Below are 17,427 nucleotides of genomic sequence, written 5' to 3'. Positions count from 1 at the left end.
GAAATAAACACACAACTAAACATAAATGCAAGATAAATAAACACACATAAAGCTTATGTGAACCCCCCCACACTTAGACTACACATTGTCCCCAATGTGTTTAAAAGAAAGGTTATAAGGTTATCAGACTTCCCTAGAACAGAGCATCAAACTAGCTCAGGTGTTCACCTCCTCTTTGAAGCTCTATATGTCGTGTAACCTTTCAAGGTACTTGCTGTACATAAGACAAACTAACAAAAAAAATGAAAACAAATATGCCACACACAAAATAAAAATATAAAAAAACAAAAAACAAAATCAAAAGTGTGTAATAGTTTACATGCTGCAAAAAAGTAAATAAAATACAAAGACATGTAACTAATTGGAATCATCCTCGGAACATTCACTCTGTCCTATGATTACTTTCCCTTTTCCGCTTAAAGTGGGCCTTGAAGATGGCATCTAAGTCAGTTTCTAGGCTTTCGAAAGACAAGTCCCCCTCTTTGTTGCTTTGTGGATGCAAAGGCACTCTTGAAGTTTCCCTGATAAGATCTACAGTCGTCATCCTCCATGGCCTCATCATCTACTTTTTCCTCATCCTCCTCTTGTTGTTCTATCATGCCTTCATTTCCTTCAGACGAATCACTCGACCGCTTGAGCCATTCTATACATTGTACCCCTTGACTCCTCACAAAAATTACCATGAACAGCTTCATGGGCTCTAAGAGTCATATGTTGGTTCATTATCGGTTTTCTTTTTGGCACTCCTTTTCATCATAGATGGAGGCACCTCCGTTTTCTATTTCCGTCACTGTTTCCATTCCTGTATTTTTTTTCTATGAAGCTCTTGGAATTGATGCATCATGGTGTCTCCAATAATGCTAGTGGATGGACGATGAAATTGTTTCGTAGTCTCCCTCACCACTCTAGCTCGAAAGCTGGAATGACGGAAATGTGCAAGTGTACACAATCGCAACAAGTAATAAAGTGACAAGTAAATGTCGAGTTATCATACCCACAGAGACTGTGAAAAGAATTATTTATGAATGCAATTTTAAAAACACTTTGGTGAAAAAAAACATTTTGATTTGAAGAGGTGACTAAAAACTAAGATTTTAACTAAGTAAAATAAATAAAATAAAATAAAGTTCCAATGCACGATTTCAAAAGATGATTTTAATCAAGATGACATAATTGTGTTAGATTAATTACATTTCTTAACTTAGAATTATTAAAGTCATGTTCATATTGTTACGAATAAATTCACGAAAACTCGGTAATTTGCTAACTCATGAACATACTTACCTACCAAAATCCATTTATCTCTTGATTATATCTCTATTTCAATTCAACCGATTAAACAAATTTTAATAAGCAAATGTGTTAATGCACATACATACTTATGAAATTAAAATAATCTCTTGTACATATCTCTATGCCAATTCAAACAATTAATTCAATCACATAAGCACAGAAAAGATTACGTGAGGTAACAATGTATTTCTACCTTGAAACAATTTAATCACAATAATCTTGCAAGTTATGCAAGGCTAATGTATCGTTAGATAATTTAACCCTCAGATACCTTAGATGATTAAACATGCACTGATTAAGTATCGTGTCAATTAATTACAATTTCAATCCATTTAAATAATTAAGTCATTAGTTACCTTACAATTGTAATGCAAGAATAACTTAGTCATGATTTTACTTAATTAAACATCTTACCAAGGCCTATAACAACACAAACACAATTTTAATAAATTAAGTAGACAAAATGCAATCAACCTCACATGAATTAAATTTAAGCTATATTAATTAAATTAAACATATCAACATCAAAATTATCCATGGACATGTTCATAATAACAACAATAAAATTAAAAAGGATAAGGAACAAGAATCAAATTCGGAGTTTCTCCGAGGCTTGACTAGTTTGCTCCGCTCCTCCTTCTCTGCTTGTTCTTGTTGAACCGAGGCTTCCATGAACACTTGAATGCTGCTCCAAATGGTGGTTGAATGACTCTTTTTCAAGAGGTGAAATCGGAAAAGGAATAGGGGAAGAAAATGAAGAACAATGGAAGGGAATGAAAAGAGAAAGGTGAGAGAGAAGTGAAGAAATGAATGGGTTTGAGACGTGTTTGAAGTGATTAGAATAGGGGTATTTATAGGTTGAGATGGCTGCTAAAATTAGCAAAAATCAGCAGTCATAGAGTTCCCCCATGGCCGGCCACACATGTGGCAACTTTGAAGGTTTCAAACTTGCTATTTTAATGTAGGGGCAAATCTAGAAAGACATAAATAATGGAGGGGTTTGAATGCAATTTGAAGGAGTCTTCAAGGGCTAGTTTGCAAGCCAAATAATCAGCCAAACAAGCTGATTGGGTCAATATGCGGGACGGTTTTGGGCTGCCTAGTGCTCAGTTGGATTGATTTTCTTGGTTCAGCTCAATTGGGCCACTTTTCATAATTAATTAATAATTTACTTAACCAAAATTAAATTGGATTAAAATTAAAATTAATTATATTATGAATTAATACACATAATTTGGACCATCTTAGGCTGAAAAATTAATTCGCCTTGATGCTTCAAAATTGCTTCTCGATTTTGCGCTTTTAGTAATGTCTGCCGAGCTGTTTTTTGACCTTTATGCAAATCAGTCGAAAATAATCAAAATGAATCAAAATTTGATATAAAATTAATTAAAATTCAACATGTTCATAATTTGAGTGAAATTTAATTATTTTATAATTATTATTTATTTTTCGACAAGAATTTTACGGAAACTGCATGAAATTGAGTTAAAAGGGGCATGAAAAAGTGTATATATTTTTGTGTTTTTAGTGGCACAAATCAGTAATCAAGTGAAGAAAATATATTCCAACCTTAATGCCTAATACACATTTTTGGATATCTTTTTTGACCCACTTCCCAAAGCTAACTCGTTTACGCTGCAAATTACAATATAACAAGGCAGCTAGAAAAACATTAATTGTACTAGTGTTGAGTATTTTGAGATGGGATGTAACGACCTGAAAGTCAGTTGTATCAGGAAATGAATTTCTAGAGCTCAATTTCTATAAACAAAGCTCATAAATATTTTTATTAAATATTTACGGAGTTAAGTTAGAAGTAAATTAAATTTTGGTTAGATAATTTAATTGAACTAGAACTTATTTTAAGTACAAGGATTTAATTTAATGAGTGTTAAAAGTTGAATTTTAATTAAAGCATAAGTGAATATCAAACAAGGGGATTATTACCCAAATAAGCCATTGATCAAGTTAGTGGACGGCAATATGATAGGTTGGATTAAAAATGTTATAAATTTTATTATAATAAAACATAAGTTAAGTTATTAATGTTTTATAATAAAGAAATATAGGAGAAAATTAAAAATTAAAAATTAAAAAAACATTTCTCTTTTATTTTCTTGCATGTCGAAATTGACAAGGGAAGAAGAGAGACTTTCATCCATTTAGTTCCATTTTGGAAGCTCAATTTGATTGGTAATTTTTCGTCATTTTTACTTAAATTATATGTTTTTGGAGCCTTAAGATCATGAATTAGCTCACCTCTGTTGGGATTTTTAGAATTTGTTAATATTGTGGAAGATGTCATCTTATAGAAATTTAAGTTTTGGAGTTGTTTTGATAGATTTTAGGATTGGAAGTTAAGTGAGACTACCTTGTAATAGGAAGTTAAGTGAGACTACCTTGTAAAGTGAATTTATGAAATTTTGCATTAAGAGCTAATTTATAAAAAAAATTAGCTAATTAAGGGACGAAATGGATAAATTATGATAAGTAAAGGGACTATTTTGAGACTATTTATTTTGCTGGAAATGTTGGTTGGGTTATTAAATTGTATGGTATGAGAAATTATTACTTAAAGTGATTTAGTTAGTATTAGCTTTAAAGGAGTTAAGTGTTATAAATTAAAATTTCATGGCGTTAAATTATAAATTTCAAGAATTTAGGGAGTGCCATTGAATCATATGCATATTCGATTAGCTATGGAAATTAGATGAGGATGAGACTAAGTTAATTTTGATGTTAATGACTAAGTTGTGTAATTGCCAATTGTTGAGGGTTAATTGTATACATATAATTTTATGATAGAATGTTTAAATTGAATTATTGTAATTTTGAGGTAGTTAATTGAATTAGATTATCGTATTTAGATCAAGAAACGAGTAAAGCGGTCGTTAACTGAGGGAAGGATATATTTATCGACTAAGCAACCTCGATCACCAGAAACTATCGTAAATTATTTAAGTTTGTATCGCTTTGACTCGAACTATTTAGTTTTCATTACTTACAAACTTTGTAATATATATATGATAATTCTATATGAAATAGACTATGGAAGTATGATGGGAGACTGAATTAGAATAATTGAATGATTGAGTAAATAGTTTTAGATGGTTGGTTATGGATAAATGATTTATGTGTACAATTATGGGTTGTATATTGAATTGAATAAGTTAATGATGAGCAATATTGGTAAACTTGAGAAGTTTAGTTATGATATGATGGAATAAAAATTATCTGATCTTGTGTTGGAAGTGTAGGACTTTTATACGTGAACCATTGTCGATTCATTCGACTAGCGTTGGGCGCAAACCTTTGTCGATTTATTTGACTAGTGCTGGGCACACCATTATATTTGTTGGTGTATCCGACTAGCATTGGGCGTGACTTTCGCCAGTTTATTTGACTAGTGTTGGGCACACCATTATATTTTTCGGTTTATCTGACTAGCGTTGGGCGCAACTTTCTTCAGTTTATCTGACTAGTGATGGGCACAACATTGTATTTTTCGATTTATCTGACTAGCGCTGGGCGCAACCTTCGTCAGTTTATCTAACTGGTGTTGGGCACGTCATTATATCTATTGGTTTATCCAACTAGTGCGGGGCACAAAACTTGGTTACGGTTTAACCATTAGGCATTGGATGCCATTCATTAAATGAATTATATCGACAAGGTATAATAAATCCAGTGGAAAAGATTGGTATGTGAAAGATATAATGGAAAACGTATTAAATGAATTATTGAGTAGTATGCTAAATTCCATGGAGATAAACTTATACATTATGGAATGTAAATTTAGGTCACTAAGTGTAAGGGTGATTCTTTGAAGGAATGAGTTTGCTTAATGTTTGAACCCTTCTTTGAATTTAGGTTAGCTACTTACTTTTGTTCAATGACCTAGCATCCACGACAAATCCTGAACTCAATGTTGGTGAAGTATTTCTTTTTGTGTCATGGCATGTACCTAGGATAAAGATATTTTGAGTAATAGTCTTCTGGTCTATGGTTAAATCTAGTATAAGTTACTTATATTGAAAGTCATATAAACTTTAGAATTATGTTATGCCTTGAAACAAACGTTTGTATATAGTTATGAATGAAATAAACATGTTGATAAGCTTGACTCTTTTGGATGTGTATAATTGTTGATCTGAATTGGTAAATGCTTTGTGAAATGGTAACTTGGTGAGATTGGTTATATTTGGTCATTTTAGTGAATGTTGATTCAAGATGAGAAAATGGTTAATGTCATATGCTTTTTAACATGGTTATGGAATAATTAGTCTTTGTTTGAGGTGCCTTTCAATGGCATATTGGTTAGGTAAAGGATGGATGAAATGTTGGCTTGTATTTGATGATTTAGATATGGTGTCAATAAGGGCACATTGGTTAGGCACATGAATTGTAGGTAATTGGTATGTTTTGACTTGTTTGAGAGTATTTTTGGTCATGGTTTTAATATGGTTTTAGGCTTGCATTGGTGGCCAAGTTAGGTGTAAAGTTACCTTGTTTTTAAAGCAAAATTTGGTGCACATGACCTGGGACATGGGCTATCACACGACTGTGTGTCACACACGACCTACCCGCACGGTCCTGTGTCTTAGTGTTTTTAGGTACAAGGTACATATAGTCTAGCACATGACCTGCGACACGGCCGTGTGACCCAACATCGAATGCACACATGGGCAGGCACACGGCCTGCGACATGGCCATGTAACCTTAATTCGATTATACACACAGGAAGACAAACGAGCTATGACACGGCCCTGTGTCTAGACTTCGAATGTCCACACGGTCTTGAATGTGACACATGGCCTAGCCACACAACCGTGTGTCCCCAGAATTCAAAATTTTCAACTTTTTCCTAACTTTTCAATTTTGTTTTGAATTGACCTTAGAATGTTCCCAAACTATTTTTAGGGCCCCGTAAGCTTGATTTAAGGACCATAAGTGTATGTTTGTTATAATTGCAATGTGAATGATTGCTTGTATTTATGGTTGAATACTAACAAGATAATAATGTTAAATGTTTAAATTGTTATGTAATACTTTGTGACCCTATTTTGATGACGGAGACGGATTAAAGGTGTTACATGGGAATACAAATGAATTGCATCCATATCTTGTCAGTGGGAAACATTATAGCCAACTTAAAAGATAGGGGGTAATTATTATACCTCTCTCGTTTCCATTCCCCCTTCACTCAATTAAATTTGACAAAATAGCGTACATATTAACATTTTCAAATTTATTATTATCAATAGTGGATAATTTGTTGTTTTCATAATAGGGGATGCCATAATATTCACTAATAACTTTAGGGGATATATCGACCTTTTTATGTCAAACGTACACCATATTTTTTTCAGAAAATTTCAAGTTAGAGTAAAACTCCAAAGCTATTGGAATTATGACAAGTGTAGTTGGCATTATAGCAAGGTTCATCCAATGACAGAAACAGACTAATTCCCATACTTCCTCACAATTCGAAGCCGAAGGACTGGAGCCCCTTTCAAGGAAAAAAGTTCATCCTTGAATATTTGAGAAAAAGGCTTCAGCCTCTTTTGGTTTAAATTTATCAAGGACATATGATAGCACTAAAAAGAACATAGGTTTTCCCCCTTTCTCATTGATTAAATTGTACCCATTTAGTTATCCTTAGCATACATTTTAGCATTTTCAGTTTAGTAAATTGCATTTTATAACTCAGTGAACCCTAGCCGATTTTATCGTTAATTTTTTTTATCTTTTTGCATTAATGTCGCTGCATGAGTGAATTCCAGATTGCGTCCAAAATTGTCGTTGCACCTGACAGCTGTCTAGATAAGAACTAAAATTGCGTAAGCTGTCCAGTTTGGTATAACCAACCTGTACGTACAAGGAAAAAATAATTTTGAGGGAAGGACACATTTACTGTTGGAGGAGGACATAAAAGGTGGACGTGAGAAGAAAAAAAAAAGGAGCTTTTTTTCTCCATCATCATCTTTATCATCTTACCTCAAAGCTTGCAGCCAATGTGAAAACTAGATGCAGACTAGTTTCTCACGAGAAGACCTAAGTGCGGGACAAGAGGGAATAGAAAGATTCAGTCGAGTTGTCTAGGAATAAAATTGTCTACTCGATTCTTTCTTATTTCTTTCTAAATGTTGGTGATTACACTCTGTTTTCTGTTTGTATAGAAGTATACATGAATTCTTGGTGAAAGGTTAGCTTATTCAATATTGCTTTTATGGTTTAACCTTGGGGTTTGAATTCTTTTAACACAGAAGTGTTATTGCAGTCACTAACACTGGAAAGTGCAGTGACAGTTTGAGCCAACAAGCATTACAATGGAAGTTGAGTGAGGATTAGACGAATTTAGTCCACTTGTTCTTAATAGTGCCATGTTGCCATCATCGGAAGGTGGGGTTAATATGCATGTTTAAGTCTCAGATTAAATAGAAAAGTGATGCTGGGTAAGATATACATTAAATTCTATTGCCTCGACAATCACCTATCTTTTTATACCTTGTGAGCATTTTGTATTCTGCTGAAGATTCATGATAGGGATCCTAGTTTATCATTATCATATTTTGTTTTATTTTTTTCAAGTTATTGGATCGACAACTATTCTCACAATTTATCTCGTTTCTATCTAGTTGTTACACCGGCATTAATAGACAAAAGACTACCATCACTGTGGGATCGATATCTGACAGACTCACATATATCTATTATACTTGCATCGACAATGTACGCTTGCACATTATTGTTGTGACATCTAATCAACATACTTCGGTGACGGAGGTGGTTTGGGTTAGGGCTTAGCTTGTTTCTGAGTTCTAGGGGGCATGTTTATCAATTTCTAAATAAGCTAAATATAATGTAGATGCTAACCAAGTACTTACAACCAAAAAACACTAAAACTAGAACAAAATGATAAAAGTAAGAACAAACACAACAATATCAAATGCAAAACAAATGAGAAATAGGAAACTTAAACTGTGTTATTGGTTTGTCGATGGAGTCGATGAAATCTCTCGTTTCCTAAGCAAAAAGAGTGTAATACCTACAAATTAAGAAACATAAAGAAAAAAGGAGAAAGATTTCAAACAAATTTGAAAGGAAGATTGAGAGAAAATAGAGATGGAGGGTTTTTAGGGATTTAAATTGAAAGATTTGGGGGAAAATAAGATGAATTGGGGGTTTGGGGTGTTTTGAGGCTCAAAAAGCCTCTAAAACACACGGATCACGATACCTAAAATCAGGTATCGCCTAACTCGACTTGGATATCGTGATTCCCTATAGTGGATATCGCGATATCCTCTATTTTTGGACTCATCACATTGTATTATGTTTGAGATATTGCAATACCGAAAGCTAGGTATCGCGATATCACTCTGTAAACCACAAAAATTTTACTTTTCAAATTCCAAGGGTATCTCAATATCAAAGACCCAATATCGCGAAACCAAAAATTTTGTTCCCTTCTCAAAACTGTCCAAAAAATCACGATATCCCCCTTGGTTATCACGATTTCATAGAACTAACCCTAGAAACACCATAAAATCATTCATTTTCATCTCAATCTTCAAAAATTTGACCTACCAATTTCAAAATTAAGCCAACACAAATTAAAATCCTAATCTAAATGCACAAAATATATAGAGTGCATGCTCAATGATTCAAACATTTACAAATTTTGGTTCATTCACCATAAGTGGTGAGTTAAAAATTCAACTTCGAGCTGTCAGTTACACCACCAAAATGATGTTTCATCAGTGTCCTCGACAGTTGAACACGTTTCTTGTTTAGCACGCAACCAAGGCCTCTCAAGAATCACAACGCTTTTCTTATCCTCATTTGCTTCACAATTCTCTTGCGTGGCGCACAAACACCTGAAAAATTATACCATTCCATGAAAGTTGGAAACCTGTTAGCATTATAAGTTCTCATCTCAATTACTTGGGACTTATACTCTTATGATGTCAACACCTCATTAGACCTAGACTTGGGCTTGACACATTTCAAAAATTTTGTTTCTCTCTCTATGTCTATAGTTAATTCACCTCATCCTACATCTATGGTAGCTCTAGACGTGGCTAAAAAAGGTCTTCCTAAGAGTATAGGAATTTCAAGATCCTCATCGAAGTCAAGCACGATAAAGTCAATGGGAAAAATGAATTGCTTAACCCTCACTAACACATCTTCAAGGACTCCCTTGGGATGTACCAAAGATCGGCCGGCTAATTGTAAGGTGACTGTCATTTCCTTAAGCTCTCCCAAACCTAACCTCCTATAAATTGATAATGGCATGAGGTTAATACTGGCACCTAGATCACATAGGGCCTTCTTGAAACTCACTCCACCGATTTCAATGGGGATAGTAAAGCTATCGGGATCTTTTAGTTTGAAAGGAACTCTTCTAGACACAACTGTGCTACATTCCTTATTAAGTGCAATTTTCTCTCCCCTCCCTATTTTTCTCCTTTGAGACATAACATTCTTAAGGAATTTGGCATATTTGGGCATTTTCTAAAGAAGTTCTAACAATAGGAGGTTCACATTTAAGGCTTTAAACATTTTGAGGGAGTCTAGAAACTCTTAGTTATCTCACTTATTTTTCTCTTCTAGACGGCTTGAAAAGGGTATAGGCTTCAGACTTAGTAGTGGCGGTGGAACGATTCTATCCTCAGGTTTAACATGTGTGGGTTCACTCTCAGGTCCTTCTTTCTCTACTACCTTATCTCCATCACTAAGAATGCGGGTGCTCTGGTCCTTCTCACACACTTCTTTCTCCCCACAATTCGGTTGGATAGGTTCTTCAACCGCAGCTCTTGATCTACGGTAACCTCCTTAGCATGCTATTTTCCTTCCCTCTTTAAATTAGGTTTGGTATTATTGGGTATGCTAGAGGTTAAATTTTTTTACAACACTTGGTCTAATTGACCACATATTTGGCGCACATCTGCTTGCACTAAATGCAAACCTTCATCTACTTTCCTCACCCTAATCGACAATGGAAGGTCACTACTATATGCTGGTTTTTTCTCTTGATCTTAGGGTACCCTAAAAGGTAACAAAGGTTTATATGGTTCGTTGGGTTTCAGAGGATTAAGGTTTTGGTTCCCTTTATTTAAAGGTCCCACTTTATTCCCTCCCCACCTAAGGTTAAGATGGTCACGCTATACAAGGTTATAAGTGTTAGAGTAAGGGTTAGATCCTCTATTCCATACACAATTAGCCTCTATATGGTTTCTCTCATTACTGTGCCCTGCATTAAAAATGGTTAGATTGCGTTGGTTTTGGACTTGCACATTAATCGCACTAATCTCCAATTAATTGAGCCTTTCGAGAACTTGTTGATATTTATCCTTGCTACTCACAACATTCGCTGTCGCTTGTTTGTGTGACAGCCCAAAATTGACCCTAGTCGGGAAGTGGTTTCGGGACCACAAAATCGAGTTATAAAAATAATTAATTGCTATGTTCTATGTTTATTATGTGTGTGTACATGCATATGTGGAAGTTTCATTCCCTAATTTTGCCAATTGCATGAGGAATTATTAAATAGGGATCAACATGAGACATGGTGAAATATGATAGGCTAATTTTAAAGGGCTTATTAGTGCATGTCAACACAAGGGTGGACTTGCATGTCAAATTGCCCAATTCCCTTATAGTGGCCGGCCAAGATGGATTGATGATGGGCAATATATTTGTTGAATTTGATATTATAATAAGAAATTGGGTTATTGGAGTTATAATGAATAAAAGAAAGAATAAAAGAAAAAGAAAGGTAATGAAAACAAAGCTTGTATCCTTGGTTCTTCTTGGCCGATTGTAAAGAGGAAGATAGGAGGGAAACATTCGGTCACTTGAAGCTTGAGAAGGTTAGTAAAAATTTTGTTAGTTTTTGAAATTTTAAGTTTAGTTTAAGTCAATTAGCTAGTTCCATATTAGCCCATTTGAAAACTTGAAATTTTAGATGTTGGCTTGAGCTTTCGGTTGTGGTTGTCAAGGGAAGAAATGAGATTTTGTTTGTCTTCAACAATTGATTGGTATATAAGTGTTAAATGTGAGAAAATTTTGTTTGGGTAATTGTAATAAATAATTAGAGGCTTAATTATCAAAAGGTTTCGGTTTTGATATTATTTTTATAAGCGTAATTAGTTCAATTTGATAATAAGGTATGAGGTGATAAGTAAAATTTTCATGGTGGTTTAGGTTTAATGACATTCGGCTATGGTATTTGACAATGGTAAATTTTGTTGTTTCATGATATAGATAGATGAGTGTTTGAGCTATACAAATAATCATATGTGAGCAATGGGTGCTAAAGGGAAAGGAATCGACTACCTTATTATGTACCAAGGCCGAATGTGTACTTGAATTAGGAAGTTATTGAGTAATGTTTGTACCTTAAGTGATAGAATAGAGTGAATGCTTGGGATGTGATATGTGTGAATTATATGTTAAATTAAGGTTTGCTAAGCTAGCTATTAAGGTGAAATGCAAATGTTAGTATTTGATTTGGTAATAATCTGCTTGGGGACAGCAGCAGTAAGGTGATTTTGGAAAATCGCCATAATTTATAGGAGTTGAATTAGAAGCTGAGTAAATTATGTCATTAAAGCTTGAAGAGTCTATTTTCTTACAAAAGAAACTATAAGAACTAAAGAGTTACCGATCTTGAGATATTTGAAGTATTGTGGGGCTGAGTCAAAATGACTACTAGATTCCCTGTTCTGTTTTTAAGAAATCATTATAAATTGTACAAAAATGATTATAAGATAAAATTTATATGCTTAAACTCCTTAATGAGTCTAGTTTCAAATGAAATCAAATACAACACATTTGGAATTCTGTAAAATGAGAAATTTGATTCGAAGTGAAGAGTGGTCAGATTAGTCAAACAGTGAAACAGGGGAAACTTTAAGAAAAATCTGGTATTGATTGGCCAAGCCTAAAATTCTGAAAATTTTATGGATGGAAGATATACGAGTCTATATTCAGGGAAAATTAACGGCAAGTGATTTGGAGTTTTGTAGCTTCAGTTATAAATAATTTAGTGACTGCTGCTCAGGGAAAACAGCTCGTAGTGAATATGTGATTTTGTTGTAAACATTAATGAAAATTTGCTAATGAATTATTTATTGATTTTTATAAAGCTTACTATAATCTATGTGTGTGAAAGTCGAATCAATTTATATATTATTCTGAAAGTAATACTTGAATAGTCGATTAATGACTATTTTAAAATTTGTTGAACTTAAGCTCAAGAGCAAAGGGGAACTAAATCCGATAAAGGGAAGGAAAAAGTAATTGAATAGCCATTGAAGTCGTTCGACAACATCCGAGGTAAGTCTTCGAGTAATGACCCTACTTGAATTATATTGAAATGATTAGTCATCCTATGATGGATAGTCAAATGTGCATAGAGACTATGTTATAAAGCCAATTGAAATCATGCTCTTTGTGTGTGGCTATTGAGCCGAAATTGGAAAGGTTTAATAAATGCTTTGTGTTTGAGCCTTAGTAACGAAAGTGAAATATGGATGTGTCATGATTGTTGATATATATGTGCATGAGCATTTGGATTTTATCTGGGCTAAGACCCGAAGGCATTTGTGCGAGTTGATATATCCGGGCTAAGACCCGCAGGCATTTGTGCGAGTTGATATATCCGGGCTAAGACCCGCAGGCATTTGTGCGAGTTGATATATCCGGGCTAAGACCCGCAGGCATTTGTGCGAGTTGATATATCCGGGCTAAGACTCGTAGGCATTTGTGCGAGTTGATATATATCCAGGCTAAGACCCGAAGGCAATTGTGCAAGTTGATATATCCGGGCTAAGACCCGAAGGCATTCGTGCGAGTTGCTATGCCCGGGTTAAGACCCGAAGGCAATTGTGCTTGTGGTAATATCCGGCTAAATTCCGAAGAAACTTGGGTATGAATGTGAGCGTTTTGTGCTGTAATAAATTCAACTAATACGCTCAACAAACCCAAACGATAAGGTATGTTTGCATGTGATTCGGAAAAGTCGATTCGTTTTAAGTAGTATTCGTTCAATCGACTAACGAACTTTTGGGCTTTTATATGGGTTGATACCTTGTGTGTGGATATATGTTGACGAATTGTGAAGTAAGCATGATTATGAGAATGTGTATTAATAAAGTGATTCATTTAGCTATGTGAATGTAATACTTTAGTCAAAGCCGATTTCATTACTTGAAACTTACTAAGCTTTAAAATGCTTACCCCGTTGCTTTGGCTCTCTGTTTTATAGATTTTGTTCGTTAGCTATCGGATTCGGGATCATCGAAGTCGAAGTCATCCACACTATCAAAGCTCTTTTGGTACTCTTTTAGTTGAACTCTGGATATGGCATGTATAGGACTACCCCTTGTTGTTTTAAGCACTTTTTTGTGATGTATGTGTGTACAGCCATGCGAAAATGGCTTGTAGAAGTGGAGTATGGCATTAGACCATTTGTGTTTATGTATGTATATATGGTTTCATGATGTGACTATGGTTTGGAATGGAAGTGTTGGGCAAATGATCAGCCATTGGAATGGCTAAATATGATCATATGTGGACCTATGTATGACAAAACCCTAGTTGGTCCATGGTAACCACGAAATAGGTAAAGTTTACCTTGAAAACAGATGCTGACAGAAGCAGTGGTGTGGATTTGAAAAATCACAAAAATTTTTAGGAATGGAATTAAATAGTGAATAAATTATGTAATCGAACCTTGATGAATCTATTTTCATATGAAAGTAACGAAACAATCATATGAACAGTATATTAAGAGATATTAAAGTTCTCGTGAAACAGGGCCAGAACGGTTTCTGGATCTCCTGTTTCGACTTTGAAAATTTACCATAAATTAACCAGAGATAATTAGGAGTCATACCATATATGTATAGATTCCTCTCTGAGTCTAGTTTCTATAGAAATAAACAGCATCAGTATTGGAGCCCTGTACAAGGAGATATCCAAGTCGTAATGCGCAAAGGTCAGGGTAGTCGATCCCTGTAACATGGGAGACTTTGACTAATAAACTGTACTAATTGGCCCGACCAAAAATTCTAGAAAAAAATATGTAGATGGGCATATGAGTCTAGTTTCAGGGAAAAATCACGAAACTGATTTTCGAGTTGTGAAACTCAAGATATGATTTTTAAAGAGACTATTACGCAGATTGGCAGTGTCTGGAAAATTTTTAAAAGTCTGTTAACACCTCGTGTTCGACTCCGGTGACGGTCTCGGGTTCGGGGTGTTACAGTTTGGCTTGATATGTGAACCACTCAATCGGCCACATGTAAGAGCTCATCACTATGTCCTTGATGAGTTGACAGGCCTCAGCGTAAGTCTTTGACATGAATGCTCCCGAGGATGCTCCATCAAGACTAGAGCATAAATTTTCGTCAAGTCCATTGTAGAAGACTTGAAGTTACAGCCAATCTTGTAAACCATGGTATGGACACTTGCACAACATCAAATTAAAGCACTCTCATGCCTCATATAATGACTCTCTTTCTAACTACCAAAAATTTGTAATATCTATACGAAGTTTCATGGTCTTGCTCGAGGGAAAATACTTTGCCAAAAATTTGCTCGCTAGCTCATCCCAAGTGTTGATGGAATCCACCAGTTACGAATCTAACCACATAAAAGCATTGCTAGTAAGAGAGAAAGGGAATAATCAAAGACGAATAGCATCATCGGTTATCCCATTATATCTAAAAGTATCACAAATGGTTAGAAATTGGTTAAGATGTTGATTTGGATCCTCATTCATTGACCCTCGAAATTGAAGGTTGATTATATGATTCGGATCATGGTCGGTTTGATTTCAAAGCTGTTAGCATTAATCATGGGCAATTAATGCTACCTTGAACAACATCTAAATTGAGCATCACATAGTCGCACAAAGTTTGTGGCTCCATTGGTAGGTGTTGTGGTTGTCGAATTTATACTTGTAAATTTTTTATAGGCTGCTCTCTCAGTGGAGGTGGTGCGTCTCTGGGATGTTATGCCCTCCTCGTGTGTATGATGATACATTTCAGTTTTGACTCAAATGGTAAGATACTGTTAACGGTTCAAATCATACAACGCCTCCTATAAGCACAAGAGAGTGAAGAAAATTAACTAAAAATTACAACAAAATAAAAACAAACAAAAAATAAGGTTATATCTATAAATCCTACTCTAGCTATTTATTTTTACCTAAGAATGTACACTAAAATTTACTTAATCTTACACTATCTTCCCCAACAATGGTGCCAACAACTTGATCGACTGCGCGCACGTGCATTGAAACAATGAATTTATATAACAATTTTGAAAGCCCCATTTTACTGCAAGTATACAATGTCAGTTGTAATATTTATAATTCCGATAGAACACAAAGTATTCCAAGGGCAATCGAGAAATAACTAGCATACACAATAAAGTCTAAGCAGCTACTCATACGATTCTATAGTATGATAATTCATAACAAGATAATTTTGTAAGAAAATTAAAAATTATATCCAGCAAATAACTTATGGTGCTTGATTGACCTCGATGTGGTTCTATAACAGCCCATTTTTTAGTAGTTTCAAAAATAGTAGTTTTGAGACCACAAATCCGACATGTCAGTTTGTAAATATTTATTATTAAAATATTTATGAGGACATTAGTATCATATTAAATTTTGATTAAGGAATTTTATTGTTTAGATAGTTAATTAGGTAAAAAGGACTAAATCGCAAAAGTTGCAAAAGTAGAGGTCCATTAATTAAGATTTCTAGATGTAAATTGAAAGGTAAGTGAGGTACTCAGATGGAAATTATACCATCATGGTGGTAAGTGGATGATTTTAGGGTCTTACAAACTAAAATTCATGTTAATTAATTAGGGGTAAAATGGTAATTAGTAAATAAACATAAGTTAAACTAAAAACAAAATAAAAGTTATATCATCTTCTTCCCAATCTTTCATAGCTGAAACCCTAGGGAGAAAGAAAGAAAAAACATTGTTCAAGTTTTAATCCTTCAATAGGTAAGTGAAATTTCGTCCGTTTTTAGTAATTTTTTATGTTTTTAGCTCGTATTAGCTTAATTTAGCTAACTCGAGGATTAATTTTTAAAATTTTCAAATGTTATGGGTTGTTCCATTGATTAATTGAGTTGTTTTCTTGAAGCTTTTGAAACATTTTTAAGCTTAGATGTTAGATTAGACTATTTTATAAAGTAGTTTTGATGATTTTAATGTTTAAGGACTAAATTGCTAAAACGACGAATTTGCTTGTACTTAATAAAAAATATTTACAAATAGGGGCTGTAGGAAAACCATGAAAGGTTTTGGTTGGAATGGGTTTAAGAGAAAATGGGTAATTTGCATATTTGGGTCTTAAGGATTAAATTGAATAAAAGTGAAAAGTTAAGGGCAATTTTGTAAATGTCAAGAAGGACTAAATTGTATAGACTTATTAAATTTGGCTGTTGATTTAGTTAATTGAATGAAACTATTATTTTAGATCACGAACGTATTGGTAACCGAGGAAAAGACAAGGTAGCATAGTAGTCCATGTATTTTGGTTATTTCTACAAATCAGCCAGGTAAGTTCGTATTTCTAATCTTTATAATTAGTGTTTCTTTCCATACATTTTATAAATTTAAAATATGGAATTTTTAAGCATACTTTATCAATTGAGAGTTGGTGATACGAACGATTAAGGTGATTCGGCCTTGGGTTGAGATGTGAGGTGATTAAATGAGTAAATATTCTGTTCTGATGATATGAATCATTCTGATGGCTGAGAATCCTGCATAAGTTGTGGATTTTTGACAACTTGTGTGAGAAACATCAAGAACTAGTGAAATGACTGAATGCTCTGTTCTAATGAATAAACTGTAGCGATGGCTGAGGTCTTGCATATGTTGCAGATCCTCGCCAGCTTGTGTGAGCAGCATTGCGAAACGGTCAATGTTCTGGAACTAGCTCGGATGAGTGATACCCTACATTTCTGAAATGATGAGCTAATGATATCTGAGAAAATTGATATAATGAAACGTGTAGCTCTTACTTGTGGTAGATTGTGAATGACAAGGAATTACCTTATTTATTATTCAATTGTGTTGTCAAGTTAAATTGTG

General features: G+C 34.2%; 1 non-coding gene across 1 annotated transcript; it reads left to right on the top strand.

The window, feature by feature from the left end:
• The first annotated feature begins 14,753 nt into the window (after positions 1-14,753).
• LOC121222907 (small nucleolar RNA R71) lies at positions 14,754-14,860 on the top strand. Its single transcript, XR_005920277.1, has one exon. It is a non-coding gene; the product is annotated as a small nucleolar RNA R71 (small nucleolar RNA).
• Positions 14,861-17,427: the final 2,567 nt, after the last annotated feature.

This window comes from Gossypium hirsutum, chromosome D10, assembly GCF_007990345.1.
Source record: "Gossypium hirsutum isolate 1008001.06 chromosome D10, Gossypium_hirsutum_v2.1, whole genome shotgun sequence".
Classification (NCBI taxonomy): domain Eukaryota; kingdom Viridiplantae; phylum Streptophyta; class Magnoliopsida; order Malvales; family Malvaceae; genus Gossypium; species Gossypium hirsutum.
This window is presented reverse-complemented; position numbering and strand designations above follow the sequence as displayed.